This window comes from Macaca fascicularis, chromosome 8 (assembly GCF_037993035.2).
Source record: "Macaca fascicularis isolate 582-1 chromosome 8, T2T-MFA8v1.1".
In the NCBI taxonomy this organism is placed as follows: Eukaryota; Metazoa; Chordata; class Mammalia; order Primates; family Cercopithecidae; genus Macaca; species Macaca fascicularis.
This window is the reverse complement of record NC_088382.1, coordinates 120,711,557-120,728,076: the sequence shown is the minus strand read 5'-3', so window position 1 is coordinate 120,728,076 and position 16,520 is coordinate 120,711,557. Positions and strand designations below refer to the sequence as shown.

Below are 16,520 nucleotides of genomic sequence, written 5' to 3'. Positions count from 1 at the left end.
AAAATAATAATATGTTTCTTCAACTGTACTTTTCTCTATGACAGTGAATTACAACAGGAGAAAAATCAGACATCCATGCCGTGGATGCTAGTGTATTTTTAGAAGCTGAAAGGTAAGTAGCAGCCCCAGCTAGTAGAGCTTTTTACTGATTTCAATCCATGGAATGTACCTTAGTTAAGTATAGATACTTATGACATAGTGATATAATTTAAAAGAAAGAAATGCCATTTATATCTCACAACAAAATTTTTCTATAATATTAGTTACACTGAATTTACATGTAAGCCATAAATGTGAAAGATGAAGAAATCCAAGAAAATAAAGATATATCATCAAATGATTTTGATTTAGGATAAATTGTTTTAATAATAATTATACAGTAAAAATTATATCTTCGTAGTAATAAAAGATATTAAAATCTATTCTTCATTTTGACATGCAAAGAAAAATAGGTAATCAAATGAAAAGGGAGCTGATGGAGACCAATGAAAATAAAACAAATTGTATGATACATAGTAATACATTTAGTAAGGTCTATGTTTTTTATTATAAACTAGATACAAATTTACACACCTTGTAGAAATATAGTGTATCAGACACTGTTAGGCCCTAATCCAATCTATTTTTAAGTTCTTTCTTTTAAGCTTCCAGCAAGAGATGACCAAGTAGCTAGACTCTGGCTGATAGGATTTCTGATACACTCATACTGGGATGTTTTTAAATTTTTCTTATATAGTCAAACACCTTTCTCCTCTTCTTTCTCCATGATGAAATGCAGACATTGCAACAAAGATATAGGTTCTATATTGAGACCATATGATAATAAGACTAAGAAAAGAAAAATACAGTCATGAAAACACAGTTCTGGTAGAGTTGATCTAGTTGCTCCACTGAACTGACAGTCCTAACAATGCTTGTCATCATATTCCAGAGCCTTGGATGTTAGCTGCATTCCAGTATCTTTAGACTAAGCCCTACAAGAAACCAATACAAAGTACATTTCTGCTTGTGCCTCAGTTCCACTAGTTATAAGTAGATAGTACAATTGCAGAATTGTTTATAGGTTAATTGATAGTTTAAGGGCAAATTACAATCTAAGGAGATACTGTAAGAAGATAGTGCAAGGAGATCTTGTTTAATTTATTTTAGGCTGAGAAGATAGAATTAAAAATCTTGCCATACGCTAGTCCTTATATTGACTTCAGCTAATCTGTAATTTATTCAGGCTACCTGAAAATGATTTTATCATGCTTTCCATCTAGTTTAAGGTTCTTGGACCACTGTATCTTCAATTCTTTTCATATATCTTTTGTCTGATTTGTGTCATGCATCTTATATTTATATTTTTATAAACACAAAATTGTTTTTTATGATTTTCCATAGATAATTATCTTCTAAAATTAGTAAAAATATAGCTTTAAGAAATAAAAAGAACATATTTTATATTGCCTTTATTTAATTCATTACTAGCATGCTCTGTTTCTTTGTGTTGATCCAGGTGTTGTGCCAATGAATGTCTTTATTCATTTTTAAACGTTAAAGTCTATATTTCCTTTTAACATTTGAAGATATTTTAACTGGATATAGAATTCAGGGTTGACAGGTTTTGTTTTGTTTTTCTTTTCAGCACTTTACAGATGTCAATATATTGTCTTCTAGACAACATGATTTCTGACATCTGGGGTCATTCTCACTTTTTAAAAATATATTATCTTATATTCCTCTGGTTACCTTCAAGATTTATATATGTTCTTTGATATTATTTATTTGAAAATGATATTCCTCTATGTTTTATACTCCTTGATGCTCTCTGAAGGTATTGATTCTTCAGTTTGTTGTCTGTCGGTAATTTTGAAAAACATTTTGGTTATTATTTCTTGAAATATTTCTTCCACCCTATTCTTTTTAACAATCAAATAGGCATCATGTTGCTAGGTCGCAGGAACATACTCTTTACTAGTGCTTCTGTACCTCCCCTGACATTCTCCCATAGCTCTTGGATGCCCTATTTTGCCCCATATCCCTATTATCTCTGGACCTGTTTCGGTTTGACTAACTTCTGTTAACCTAGAGTCACTTATTCTTTGTTCACATGTGTTGAGTATATTAATGAGCCCTGCATCATTGAGAGAAATATAATCAGTCGGAGTTAAAGAGGGAAGAGGGGGGAGAGTAGAGAATGAGTGGAAGGTTTTACAGCAAAGTCTATCTGTGGGGCAAGCCATTAAACTATATACTATCATGCAGGAGCTGAGGCTACAGTCTTCCACAGTGAAACTTATTTGCTCTCATGGTTTTTAACTGATTAGATGATACCCATCCAAATTATTAGGGATAATTTATTTTACTTAAAGTGGAATGATTGTTGATTGTAACTACATCTATAAAATACTCAAGAACAACACCTAGATTAGTGTTTAATTGAATAACTGGATACTATAGCCTAGCCAATTCAACACATGAAACTATCACAAGCCAGTGCAACACATTTACTGTCTGTGTTGCTGTGTTTTCACTTCTATAATTTTTGTTTAATTATTTGTTATAATTTTCATATCGCTGCTGACATTACCCATATGATCCTGCATGTTCTGTACCTTCCCTGAAACACTTCAACATATTTATCATAGAGAGGGAGATCCTGCATTGGTGTTGTATCTGAATATGACTTTGGATCTTGGATGTGTATTGCTTTCCTTAGACTTACGTATGCCTCATATATTTCTTTTTTATGACATAAGTTGAACTGAACTACAGTAAATAAAATAACAGCTTTTATGCCTACAAATGACTACACCTTCTCTTTTTCAATTGCTACTTAATGTAAGAATTTGAGCTATTATGATTAGGAAATGGACCAGTTCTCAAGTCTTGCCTTTTTTACATTTGTTCTTAGCACTTCCGGATGTCAAATTCTTATAGAAATAATTTGTGTTTGAAATGGGAGGAGCTACTCTGATGAAATATTTATTTTTACTCAATGTCTGCTCTACCCTTAGCTTTAGGTCTTACCTATGTTTAGCATCTCAGAGATGGCCGTCTTACAAGATCTTTCCTTCTCTACCTCTCAACAGTGTTTTACTATCATTGTTACTGGATTTTTGTTAGCCTAGTGGGAATGGGAGTGGCTGGGGACAGGCAGACATTCTTTGTTGTTTAAATGTAGCCTCAGTGGATCTCACCAATGTGGTCTTTTCTAATGCTTCTGAGCTTCCACTGGCTTTAGTGCGTAGCCCAGCATGTATACCTGCTCCTTAATAAGGTATAGGTTTATTTAGATTTTGGTCCTTTTCTCAAGATGAAAAGGGCTTTCCCTAGTTCCCTGACAGTGCTTGTGCCCTTACCTCAATAAACTGAACATTTTTTTATTAGGAAGTAAAGGAATAAAATTCTGGGTAGAACTTCTTGTCTCTCATGCAGCAACTTCCCTTCTCCCAGGTCTGCATCACAAGGGACACATCCTTAAAATTTTTCCAGTCTATTCTGTGAGTGCTCAGTATGGTTCATAAAGAAAAAATCTATAGAGGATACACATGTCCCCATTTGTTAAAATCCCTAGGGGATTCACACTCATCAGTCCACACTTGGCCTTCTCCAATTAGGGAACAATCCTGGCTACACTCTTCTTTCCTGTGTCCTGTTGCCTCTAGCCTAGCTAAAGCTGTCCCACGTTCATGCCTCCTTACAGGCATTCACCCCTCCTTAAATAGAGCTCTCTGATGCATTCAAAATAAGTCATAAACTTGAAGCCTACCTTGAACTTTTCGTTGTAAGAGTGGGTGTGATGTCCTTTCTAGCTCTCTATATCCTCTACTGAAATCACAAGTCCCTCCCTCCCTTCTGTCTCCAAACCCCATCAGTCTGTGTTTGGTCCCTGCATTAATTATTTGTCACTGCATAACAAATTACCACAAACTGGGTGGCAAAGGAACCCATGTTTATCATCACATAGTTTTTGAGGGTCATACATCAGGATATGTCATGGATGGATCTTCTGCTTCAGGTTCCTTCACAAGATTGTGATCAATGTGTCAGCCAGGCCTGTGTTTCATCTGAAGGCTCAACTAAGGAGAGATTGACTTCCATGGAAAAGTATTCACAGGAGGTTTGACTGAGGACCTCTTTTTCTTGCTTTGATTGTAATTACCTATAGTTTCTTGCCATTTGGGCCTCTCTAACATACAGTTTGTTTTACTGAACCCAGCAAAGGGAATAGTCAGAACAGAAGTTACACGCTTATGCAGCCTAATCATGAGAATAGCCTTTCCATCCATCCATCCACTTTGCTTTATTCTATTGGTTAGAAGTAACATACTAGGCTACCTTATACTCAAGGGGAGACACTATTATACAAGGGCGTGAATAAGAGGCAGTGGATATTATTGAGGACCTTTGTAGTACATGCCTGCTGCAATACTCAAAGTACATATAGTTACTGAACTTTGCTGATCCTTCCATATCTCCAGGATCCATGACTATAACTGCTACCAACCTCTGGGCTGCAGCAGTGTATTGTCCATAACCCAAATAAGGTAATGTAGGAGATTTTACTTCCAAACATGTTATTCCCCTAGTCATTTAATAATAAGTTAATATTTTCTGTATATTTGGGGTGCTAATACCCTATATGGTTATAATCTCTTGCCCTGTCAATCCAGAAACAAATGCACTATCCAAATTATCCAGGAAGAAAAATAATTTATGGCTAATTTGTAATTAAATGTAATGTTGAGATAAATTGAACATATCTATATTGTGGCTGAATTACTGCTGTGGCCCTTCCATTTATATCAAAAGTAGTTTACCAGTATCTAGTGCTCTGGAAATTTTATTAGTCTCTTTGTTTTTAAATTTCTAATTTTACAAAAGTATATATTCTTTACTTCTTGCTTACACCAGCATCTTGAGATGAGAGTGGTAAGGGAGATGTAAATTTAAGGTGATTTTTTCCTCTTCTCCTTTTAAAATCACAATTCTAGTAATATTTGACTATAAAATTACTCTCTTGGCTACTGGCAACATTCCTGAAATGTTTACTTATGAGAACAGTGTGATTGATTAGGATACTGTATTGGATACTCTTTCTCTATTTCCAATACTGAATATGACAAATACACACACCCACACCCCACAACAACAATAACAAAACACAGCAAAGATCAAACATGGAGTAGCCAACAATATTATGTCATTCAGGTGCCCAAGAGAAATGAACCTGATTTAGGGATATGGTGGGGGCTAACCTCATCAGTATACGTTGCAGTTACCACTACAAAAGCGGTTTCTTCCTCAGTTAGTGGAAGATTTCACCTGCAGAAACATAGAATTTTACTTAAGATAACCAATTGGTTATATTTAATTGGCTTATTGCCTGGCTGTGTGAGAAAAATACAGTTGCAAATGTCACAAAAGGAATGAATAACTGTCCTGTAAGATACTCAAGTCATTCACTTTAATTTCAACCTGCTGAAAAGACTTTTTTTCTATTTCTCTACATAGCTTTTGATCCCATAAAAGGAATCTGGAAATAAATCATGGGGCAGATGTTTTGACCTTCACATCAGTGGATATTTTTCTAGGTATTTTGCTTTTCAGGAAAGCAGAGTCTTGATGATATATCTAGTGACTCAACTTATAAACAGGAAACCAAAGGTACTGTGACCTTAGATAGATGTGGTCATTTGTAAGTGTCCTATTGCTTGTGAAATCACATCATTAATTCAATTATATATCTTATTAAACCTAGTGCTACGAACCTGTGTCCTCATAAAATGTATATGTTGAATTCTTAACCCCAAGTATCTCAGAATGTGACTGAACTTTGTTATAGGGCTTTGGGAAAGTAATTGAGGTGAAATGAGGTCATACAGTAGGCCCTAATGCAATGCAACTGCTGTCCTTATAAGGACAGGGGGTTAGGACAAAGACTCACAAACAATAATGACCATGAGAAGATGCTGGTGGAAGACAATTATTACAAGCCAAGGAGAGAAGCTTCCGTAGAGACAGCCCTGCCTACACTTAGATCTTGCACTCCTAGCCTCTATGAGAAAATAAATTTCTGTTGTTAAAGCCGCCTTGTCCGTGGCATTTTATTTTAACAGTTCTAACAAATGATATACCTAGGGACTACATTTCTTGGCTGAATTCTAGATTTCTTCAGGTTAATATTTTGATGATGATCTATCTTCAGAACCTGTAGTACATTATCTTTAGCTCGCAGCCTGATGTTATTATTGAGTCTTTGGTCCTCCGGGAGTTACAGCTAGGGTCTGGGTTGGCCAGAGTCTCTCTGGATGAGTTATTTTTGGATAACTATAATATTCCCATAATTATGTAAGTTTGCTATACAAAAAAGTATTGTTTTCTATATATGACTTGAAGGGAAAAAGTGAGGACTTATGATATCATTTTTCTGCAAAGTAGTTTCCCTCAATTCTCCCCAAACCAACCTAACAAGGCTTGCTCCAGCTTCTCGCTAGAATTCTGACTGATTATGACTGAAGGCATTGTAAACAGAAGGGAGTTTTTTGTTGTTATTGTTGTTATACTTGCTGTCTTCCCGCAGAATACCATTACTCTCTTTTGACTTTTCTTCTCCCCGCCATTTCTATCAGAAGCCTTTAGTAATGAGTCACTAGGCACACACAGTCACCACAGGAAGGTTAATCCTTTTGAGTCGAACAGCAAATATGTCAGGACAGCAGTAGGCAGGACAGGCTGAGCTGGGGCTAGAGTGTTCAGTGGAACTGATTTTTCAAGTTCTCTGGTGCTGGTAGGCTGACGTAAGAGCGTGGGATCTCTGATAGCTGCTGCCAGGCGGGTTGGCTGCTAACTCATTGTTCTTTCACAGTTGAGGCGCCACTGGGCCTGCGTGGTACAGCGGTCCAGGTGTACTTGGCATCGACAGTTAAAGACTAGTCACCCGTGGTGGTAGTGATAGTAATGGCAACATCATAGGCTACAGTAGTAAAGGAATTTTGCTTGTAGAGGAAAAGAGGAAAGGTAGCATGGCAGAGGCCACTGAACCCCCACATTGGAAGACAAAAAGAAGCAGCAGCTTCCATTCCAGATGGGAAGACACAAACAGGATTTTTGTAACCCTTAAATTCCTTTCACAACCAGATTTTAATTTCCATTTATCCACCAAGACTTCTTTCTGGGAAGTGTGAGGATTTACTTCATGAATGGCACTTGCTGTTTCCCTGAAAGCTGAATAATGAATTTCTTTAATGTTTACCTGTGTATTACAAATTGACTGTGTTTGTCCCAGAACACGTGTGGGTTTCCTGGCATAGCTTTTTTGATCTATTTCTTATTCTTCTTAGTCCTTTCCCCAGTGTCTCCAATGCAAGGTAATTCTGTTGATCAAAAAAGTAGCTTCTCTGGGTCATCCAACGAACATTCCTGGTCTCACTACTAGAATAGTCTCAATTAGGTCCTCAGTCTCTGAGCAACATTATGTCTTATACTAATGATCTTCTGCACTAAATCATGGGAAATATTATGTTCATTTTTATCTTTCCTCCACTTAAGCAAGGTGCCTAAACCCCATTTTGAGGGCTACAGAGAGGACTACATTGAGACTTGGCAAAGTCCTATAGAAGTTTTGGTTTCTTATGGTAAACTGTAAGTATATAGTTTATTAATGATGCATCAGACAGATAAACATTTGATGAGCAAAGCTTCCTTAGGTTTCCCAGCTCTTCACAGGGAGTAGGCTTGAACTGATGATCATTTAGGCTATTTTTCAATTGTCTCCCAACCTCTTTCCTCTCAGCACCATCTCTGACCTGCCTCGTAGCCCAGGATTCTAGTTCTGTGGACAGAATCACACAGGGGTGTGTGTGTGTGTGTGTGTGTGTGTGTGTGTGTGTGTGTGTGTGTGTCTCCCTGTATGTCTTTAAACTGGTATCTATCCAAAGCATTCACAGGAGTTCATAAAATAGGAGAAAAGAGAAATACAGATATTTTCTCACTGAACAACCTTCTAATTCATGGATTGCATCCACACATTTATTTCAATGATTATTTAATATGCTTCCATTGCTTATGAGAAAAAAATCCATACCTTGTAACATGAAATTTAAAGACATCAAGCAATCTGCTACATCATGGCTTTCTGACTACTTCCCTGACCTTTGCTATACCTTCAGGTATAAAGATTTTTTATACTTTAGTGCCATTTTAATATAGCGCTTTTGTTTAAGCTACCCTCTTTCTCCACCTTGATTATCACCCTGCACTTGCCTAATTATTACACAGTTCAGCTAATTATCTCCAACTTAAACACCATAAATCTCCAACAAAACACCATATGTCAGGTGTCATAATTTCAGGGAGCTCTTTAACATGCTACTTTTTAAACTTTTAAATGTGTCTCTACTGTGCTATCAATAAATTTTGTACAAATGTACAAAAACAGTAGAATAAATACATAAATCTTGGTATATTTATACCACGAAGCATAGTACAACACTAAGAATGGATAATTCTTGTAATCATAGTGTTAAAGTAAAGATTCCAGGTACGAGAGAGTACCTGTTGTATGACTCCACTTTTATAAATTTCAGAAACAGGCTACAGTGTTAGAAGTCAGGAAAGTGTATACCTTGGTAATGAGTAGCGGAGAAACGCAGATGGGAATGCTGTGGGACTGAGAAATTGTAAACATTGCTTAGTGGAGTGAGGAAGATGTAAACAAGTGGAAAGATAGACCACATGCACTGTTGCTAAAATGCAATACTGTTATCAATTCTCTATAAATTGACCTATAGATTCAACAAGGTATCAACAAGACTTTCTATGCCAGCTGTTATAAAAGCACTAACATAGATTATATAATTTACCTTTAATTGAAAGGGACTTGGAATAGTCAAAACAAATAGAAAAAGACGAATACAATTGAATATCTCAAAGTTCCTGGTTATAAGACTTAGTATAAACTACAATAATCAAAATAATGTAGTAAAATATTGGCATGTGGATATACAAAAATATAATCATACTAGATAACCAAGAAATATACCTACATATAATTCAGTTAATTGACTTTGCTTAAGTTGAGTGAAGTAATGATTAATATGTGCTTTTTTAAAAAAATTAGGGCTGCAAAGACTGTAGACACACTAAAAGAAAAGAATACTAATCACGACTTCACATTATGGACAAATATTAAAGTGACATGTATCTATATTTATATATTTTCTTTTAATAAAGATAAAATATTTATAACCATTAGGTAGAATAATATTGTAAACAGCAGAGAAAACAGTGAAAATAACACTTTAAAATATCAGAAAATTAGGCATTATTAAAATCAATAATATTTGTCATTAAAAGACACTATTAAGAAAATGGATAATTCACAGATACAGAGAAAATATATTCAATGCGTATACCTAAAAAAATATTGAAAACTAGAGTATATTTTATTTGCATGAATTCAATAACAAAAAGAAATTAACATAAATAGTGACAATGAGGAATGATATAGGACCCAGAGTTCACCAAAAAATAAATGATTGTTCAATAAGGCCTTGAAAAAGTGTTCAGCTATATCAATTTTAGGGAAAATGGCTGAAATTTAAAAGATTATACTTAAAAGACTATAATGGCCAAAATTAAAAGAAAGAGAAGCATAAATATGTAGAAGAATGTGGAGCTCCTGAGACTTTCATATATTCATGGTGCAGGTACCAAAAAGAACCAGCTAAGAAAGTGAGTCTTTGTTTGTTTTCTGCTGCTTATAGAATATATCTGAAACTGAGTAATTTTTTTTAATGAATGTATTTCTTATAGTCATGGAGGCTGAGAAGTCCAAGGTCAAAGGGTCACACCTGCTGAGGGACTTTTTTCTAGTAGGACTCTGCAGACTCCCAAAGCAGTGCAGAGCATCACATGGTGAGGAGGATGAGTGTTGTAGTTCAGGCATCTATACCTCTTCTTATAAAGAAAGCCACATCCCACTCTCATGTCAGCTTATTAATCCACTAACCCATTAACCAACAAATCCATGAATGGATTAATCCATCTATGCAGACAGAATGCTTGTGACGTAATCACCTCTTAGAGACTCTAACCCTTCAATACTGCCACATTGAAAATCAAACTCCAGCATGAGTTTTGAAGAGGACAAATACTCAAACCATAGCCTCTTGTTTCTCTTGGATAATCTGGAATTTTTAGACTGCAGTCAAACAGAGGAAAAAAGTGGTTCTGAGCTTCTGTAACTTATAATTAACTCATTTCCCTGCATTTGGAGTGCAGGGGATAAAAGCTGAACATCACAATGAAAAATGGTATACATAAGAAGTTCAAATGTAAAACAGAAGCCTATAGAGAAGAAACGGTAAGCTCACTTGCTTGTGTTGATCAGTATATTACGTGGCACATTTAGACATAGAGAAGGAATCCAGAGAGTAAAAATAGTTTTAACCAATACATCCTTGCATTCCCCTTATGTTGAGCAAAGAAAGCTGATGTGGTGGACTCTTACAGTTCTTTAAATAAAATAGCAAGTTGTTACTTTAGCAATTTATCATGCCATTTATTAAAGTACTTTATATTTTGCGACAAATTTGGCTGGATGGGTAGAGATGAGCTTTTCTTACTTAGATGTTCACTTTTGGGACAACTTTAAAATACACTTTTATTACTTTTTGTTTCCTCAAGTTCGTGCTCTGTGGGAGGCGATCTATTATAAGGTAGATTTGTTCAATAGGTCCTGCAGGGCTTGACAAATACATGTCTCTAGGGATGTTATTTTGGTGGTATAAAATACAAAGAAAACTACTAAATAAATGTAGGAAATAGATATAAAATATACAAAAAACAACGAATATGTTTTTATTTTAGATATTTAGAAATATGAAGATTAACGTCAAAGAAAGCTCATCCATTGCTTTTCCAAAATGTAGAATTAGCTTGATAAAATATAATTCCTAAAAGGCATATATTTTTGCATTTTAGCTGTCTCTCTAATAACTTCCTCAATGAAAACCAATTTTCCAAAATTATTGACATTATTATTATTATTATTATTATTTTATGGAGTCTCACTCTGTCACCCAGGCTGGAGTGCAGTGGCGCAATCTTGGCTTACTGCAAGCTCCGCCTCCCGGGTTGATGCCATTCTCCTGCCTCAGCCTCCCGAGTAGCTGGGACTACAGGTGCCCGCCACCACGCCTGGCTAATTTTTTGTATTTTTAGTAGAGACGGGGTTTCACTGTGTTAGCCAGGATGGTGTCGATCCCCTGACCTCATGATCCGCCCGCCTCAGCCTCCCAAAGTGCTGGGATTACAGGCGTGAGCCACCGTGCTCGGCCAAGTTTTATTATTTTTAATACAAATTGTCACACTATATCTAGAGAAGAATACAATTTTAGCATTTCTAGACCATATTCTTAAGATATGTATTTCTAAATAAATCTCAATATCTTTTCAGCCATTATTCAACAGATAAACTTTGTGGGTTACCAGAAAATAGTCTTAGGTATGAAGTCAAATAAACAACAAAATTATCAGCATATTGTTAGCAGCCATTTGAACTTCAAACCTTATATCTTTAAATGTATGGCTTCTTTCCAGTTTAATCAACAACATTAAAAATATTATTATCATTATTATTTCATCCAAAGAGTAGCAATATAATTTCCTAGTTATATGGAAACTCTGAAGTCAAAATGCCTCGATTCAAATCCTGACCTTGGCACTTACTAACAATGATACTAGGCGAGTTACTTTGTCTTTTTGCACCACAATTTAGTTTTGCCACGTACAGAATTAGTCTAATACTATCCACATTACACATTTTGTGCGAATTCAATTTGTTTATCCATGTAATGAGCTTTGAACAGTGTATGGTGCACACCATGCAGTTTATAAGTGATTATTATTAATATAATTTTCATTCTCTTTGAGAAAACAAAATGTTATCATGACAAAGCTACTTCGGTTCAAGTTTTTTCCAGCCATTAATACAGCCCATCAAACACAGTTAGTTGTCTCTTTCATTAACTTCTGTCTAGCTAACTACCTTCGTTACATTTCTAAAACCTGCTTTCTGCTTCGTTGAGAATATTGATTCCAATTTTAAGTAGATGTCCGTCAGTTTTACATGATGGAAGTCATTTACCTATACTTTGAATAACAGTTCCACCTCCTCTTTCCGGACTTCGTTCCTCAGTCATTTACCCAGTTTATTTATGTTGTTTTTCTCATTCTTTCTATGTCCTTAACTAACGCACATATACAAGTATCGTCACTCCTTTATCTCTTGATACTTTACCAAGTATCATCCCTCCCCACTTTACACCTAAAGAACACACCCTAAATGCACTCTCCACTGCCTCATTCCAGTTTTTGTATGTATCTCTGTTATGTCTCTGGAACAATTCCCATTAATAGCAGCTGCAACTTTAATGGTGCTATATGAAATCAGCAAGTATAGCTTTTGTTTTTAAACGTACATCACTGCCAAATTTCAAAATGTTACTCATTTGTTTTTGCAGCTCTACTCCCTCAATTCCATGACTCAACATGCTCCTTGTTCTTACACCTTTGTGCGTAAGAATTTTGCAACATCTCCTTTGTGGGCTATTAAACTTTGCCGTGCCACTTAAACGCTGGTCTTTTGAAGGGTTCTGCACAAACACTGTTCTCTTAATCTTTTTTTTTTTTTTTTTTTTTTTGAGACGGAGTCTCGCTCTGTCGCCCAGCCTGGAGTGCAGTGGCCGGATCTCGGCTCACTGCAAGCTCCGCCTCCCGGGTTTACGCCATTCTCCTGCCTCAGCCTCCCGAGTAGCTGGGACTACAGACACTCGCCACCTCGCCCGGCTATTTTTTTGTATTTTTTTACTAGAGACGGGGTTTCACCGGGTTAGCCAGGATGGTCTCCATCTCCTGACCTCGTGATCCGCCCGTCTCGGCCTCCCAAAGTGCTGGGATTACAGGCTTGAGCCACCGCGCCCGGCCTGTTCTCTTAATCTTTAAGCCTCCTTCCTTTCTTGGAATTTTTTCTACCAATTCCATATATTAACATTTTTCCAGTCCATGTAACACTTCCATATGGTAAAATGCACATATCTAATGTACAGAGTTGAATAATCTTTGACAATGTCATCCTAATCAAAGTATAAAATATTTTATTTATCTCAGAATGTTACACTATGTTCCTCTAAAATGTGCTATGTATTAAAATATTCAATTTAACTTAAATAAAAATCTTCAATTGTTTTATAATTTAAAAATGCACATATAGATCATATGTCATTCAGTTTTTAGTGTTTTGGGTACAGTTCATAACATTTTCCATAGTGGCTGCACCATACTTTATCTTCATCAACAATGTATAGTGATTCCAATTTCCTTACATCCTCATCAACAATTGTGATCTCTGTCTCTCACTCTATATATATACACACACACATATATATGTATGTGTGTATATGTATACATATGTATCTAGGTATATATGTAATATATAAAATATATGTTATATATAGGTTTAATATATATTATAGATATTATATATTACATGTATCTTATAATATGTAACAATACCTCCTTGTGTGTGTACCATATATTACTTCCTGGTATGCATTCCAAAAAAATTGAAATCAAGATTTTGAATAGATACCTGCATTTCCATGTTAATTGCAGCATTATTCACAGTAGTCAAGATATGAAAACAATCCAAATGTTTACCAACAGATAATGGCTTAAAAAATATTGTATATACTGCCGGGAATGGTGGTTCATGCATGTAATCCTAGCACTTTGGGAATTCGAAGTGGAATGATTACTTGAGCCCAGGAGTTTGAAACCAGCCTGGGCAACATAGTGAGAGTCCATTTCTACAAAAAATTAAAAAATATATATTAGCTGGGTATGGTGGTGCGTGCCTGTAGTCCCAGCTACTTGGGAGTCTGAGGCAGAAGAATTGCTTGAGCCTGGTAAGTTGAGGCTGCAGCAAATTACTATTGTTTCACTCTATTCCAACCTCACAGCAAGACCTTGTATTGAAATAATAATAATAATAATGAATATAGCATATACATACAATGGAATATTATTCAGCCTTTTTTAAAAAAGGAAATATTGTAGTCCCAGCTAGTCGGAAGGCTGAGGCAGGAGAATGGCGTGAACCCGGGAGGCAGAGCTCCTAATGAGCCGAGATCGTGCCATTGCACTCTAGCCTGGGTGACAGAGCAAGACTTCGTCTCAAAAATAAATAAATAAATAAATAAATAAATAATTTTTTTTAAAAAAGGAAATATTGTCTTTCATTACAACATGAATTCATGTAACTGGTAGGACATTATGCTAAGTGAAATAGACCAGTTACATAAAAACAAAGACCACATAATTCTGTTCATATAAGATGTCTAAAATAAACTCACAGAGCAGAGAATAGAAAGATGGTGGCCAGGAGCCAAGGACAAGGAAAATGGGAAATTGTTACTCAATGGGTATAAAGTATCATTATGTGAGAAATACAAGTTCTACAAATCTGCTGTACAGCATACTACCTATACTTAATACAGTATTTTGCACTTTAAAATGTTAAGGGGATAGGTCTATTTTAAGGGTTCATGCCACAAAACACATGCATACCCACATAAGGAAATTTTTAGAGGTGGTATATATGTTTAGTACTTTGATATCTTTAGTAATATTATCATGGTGTATACATATATCCAAATTCATCAAAATATATACATAAAACATGCAATATTGTATATATTAATTATATCTCAGTTTATTTGGCTCAGAAAACAAAAAATCAAACTTTATGAAATTAGATATATTCATATATAAAGAAATATTTATATAATTAAATGCTTATTTTGGAAAAAAAGAACAATCTCAAATCAAAATCCTAGTATTTTTTTTTACAAAAAACAAACAGTAAAGTAAACTCAAAGCAAGCAAGGAAGACAATAATAAACATAATAGAAATCAATGAAATTAAAAGCATAAAATAATAAAAATCAATTAAACCAAATATTGCTACTTTGAACATAAAAATAAAATTGATAAAACTTTAGCAATGCTAGGCCGGGCGCGGTGGCTCAAGCCTGTAATCCCAGCACTTTGGGAGGCCGAGACGGGCGGATCACGAGGTCAGGAGATCGAAACCATCCTGGCTAACACGGTGAAACCCCGTCTCTACTAAGAAATACAAAAAAACTAGCCGGGCGAGGTGGCAGGCGCCTGTAGTCCCAGCTACTCGGGAGGCTGGGGCCGGAGAATGGCGTGAACCCGGGAGGCGGAGCTTGCAGTGAGCTGAGATCCGGCCACTGCACTCCAGCCTGGGCTACAGAGCAAGACTCCGTCTCAAAAAAAAAAAAAAAAAACTTTAGCAATGCTAATGAGATGGATGGGAGAGACAGACAGAGAGAAAGAGAGAGAGAGAGAGAGAAAGAGAGAAAGAGAGAGAGAGAACAAGGGAGAAATTATCAATATTAAGAATGAAAAACAGAACACCACTCTAGATTCTCTAGATATCAAGAGGATTATAAAGGAATATTAGGAATATTACACATGACTTCATGCCAATAAGTTTACTGAGGTAAAATAAATGAATTCCTTGAAAGACACAAACTACCAAAGTTACTCAAGAAAATATACAAAAGGAATAGCTCTGTAAATAGTAAGAACACTGAAAAATTTAATTAACACATCTTCACATAAACATATGTGCACACAGACGCATATTCACAAGCAGACCCTCAAATCATCATGCCCAAATGGTTTCACTGGTAAAATCTTACAAATATTTAAAGAAGAAATAAAAATTTCTACATAAAACATTCCAGATAATAAAAGAGAAGGAATTATTAACATTAACCAACTCACTTTCCATAGTATTACTCTTTTTCTTTCAATTCTTCAGATTTTAAAATTTCTATATATATTCAAGTTCACTCTTTTTTTGATAATCCTAATGTAATGCTGAAACTTTTTATCTGATTTTTATTTTAGTTAATAAATTTTAATTTCTAGGATTTTCTTTTTTAAATTTCTGTTGAGTTTCTTCACCAATAGTATATTATCTCTCAGTTATTGAAAGTATTTTCTTTTAATACTTGAGAATATTTATGCTAGCTGATTTGAATTCATCATCTGCTTAATCCAACATTTAAGCCACTGTGAGTCAATTCTGTTGACTGATTCTTCTGCGTTTGCATATCACTTTCCTGTGTCATTGTGTGTTTAGCAATATTTAGTTGGAAACTGAGTATTTTATACAATACGTTGTAGCAACTTTATATTCTGTCACATTTTTCTGTTAATTTTTAATTCTAGTAGATTAATAACTAGCATGGCTTCTCTCTGAAACTGTGTCTCCCTGTGGTATGTAGCAGCTGATTATCTCTAGTATGATGACTTCGAACAGTGGAATTTTTTAGCTTGGTCTTCATATATTTCCCTTGGTCTTCAAATAATTGGTGCTCAGCTAAAGATCTAAGTGGAGACGGAAAGTAAGCCTTCTTTTGGCTTCCATGCTTCTGAGG

General features: G+C 35.4%; 1 long non-coding RNA gene across 1 annotated transcript in view; it reads left to right on the top strand.

Moving 5' to 3' along the window:
- The window catches only part of LOC102135612 (uncharacterized), a 112,382-nt gene that overhangs the window by 83,188 nt on the left and 12,674 nt on the right, over window positions 1-16,520 (top strand). Inside the window, exons 2-3 of the long non-coding RNA XR_006700488.2 lie at window positions 4,467-4,532; window positions 7,541-7,629. This is a non-coding gene — a long non-coding RNA (uncharacterized lncRNA). The remainder of the gene's footprint in view (window positions 1-4,466; window positions 4,533-7,540; window positions 7,630-16,520) is intronic.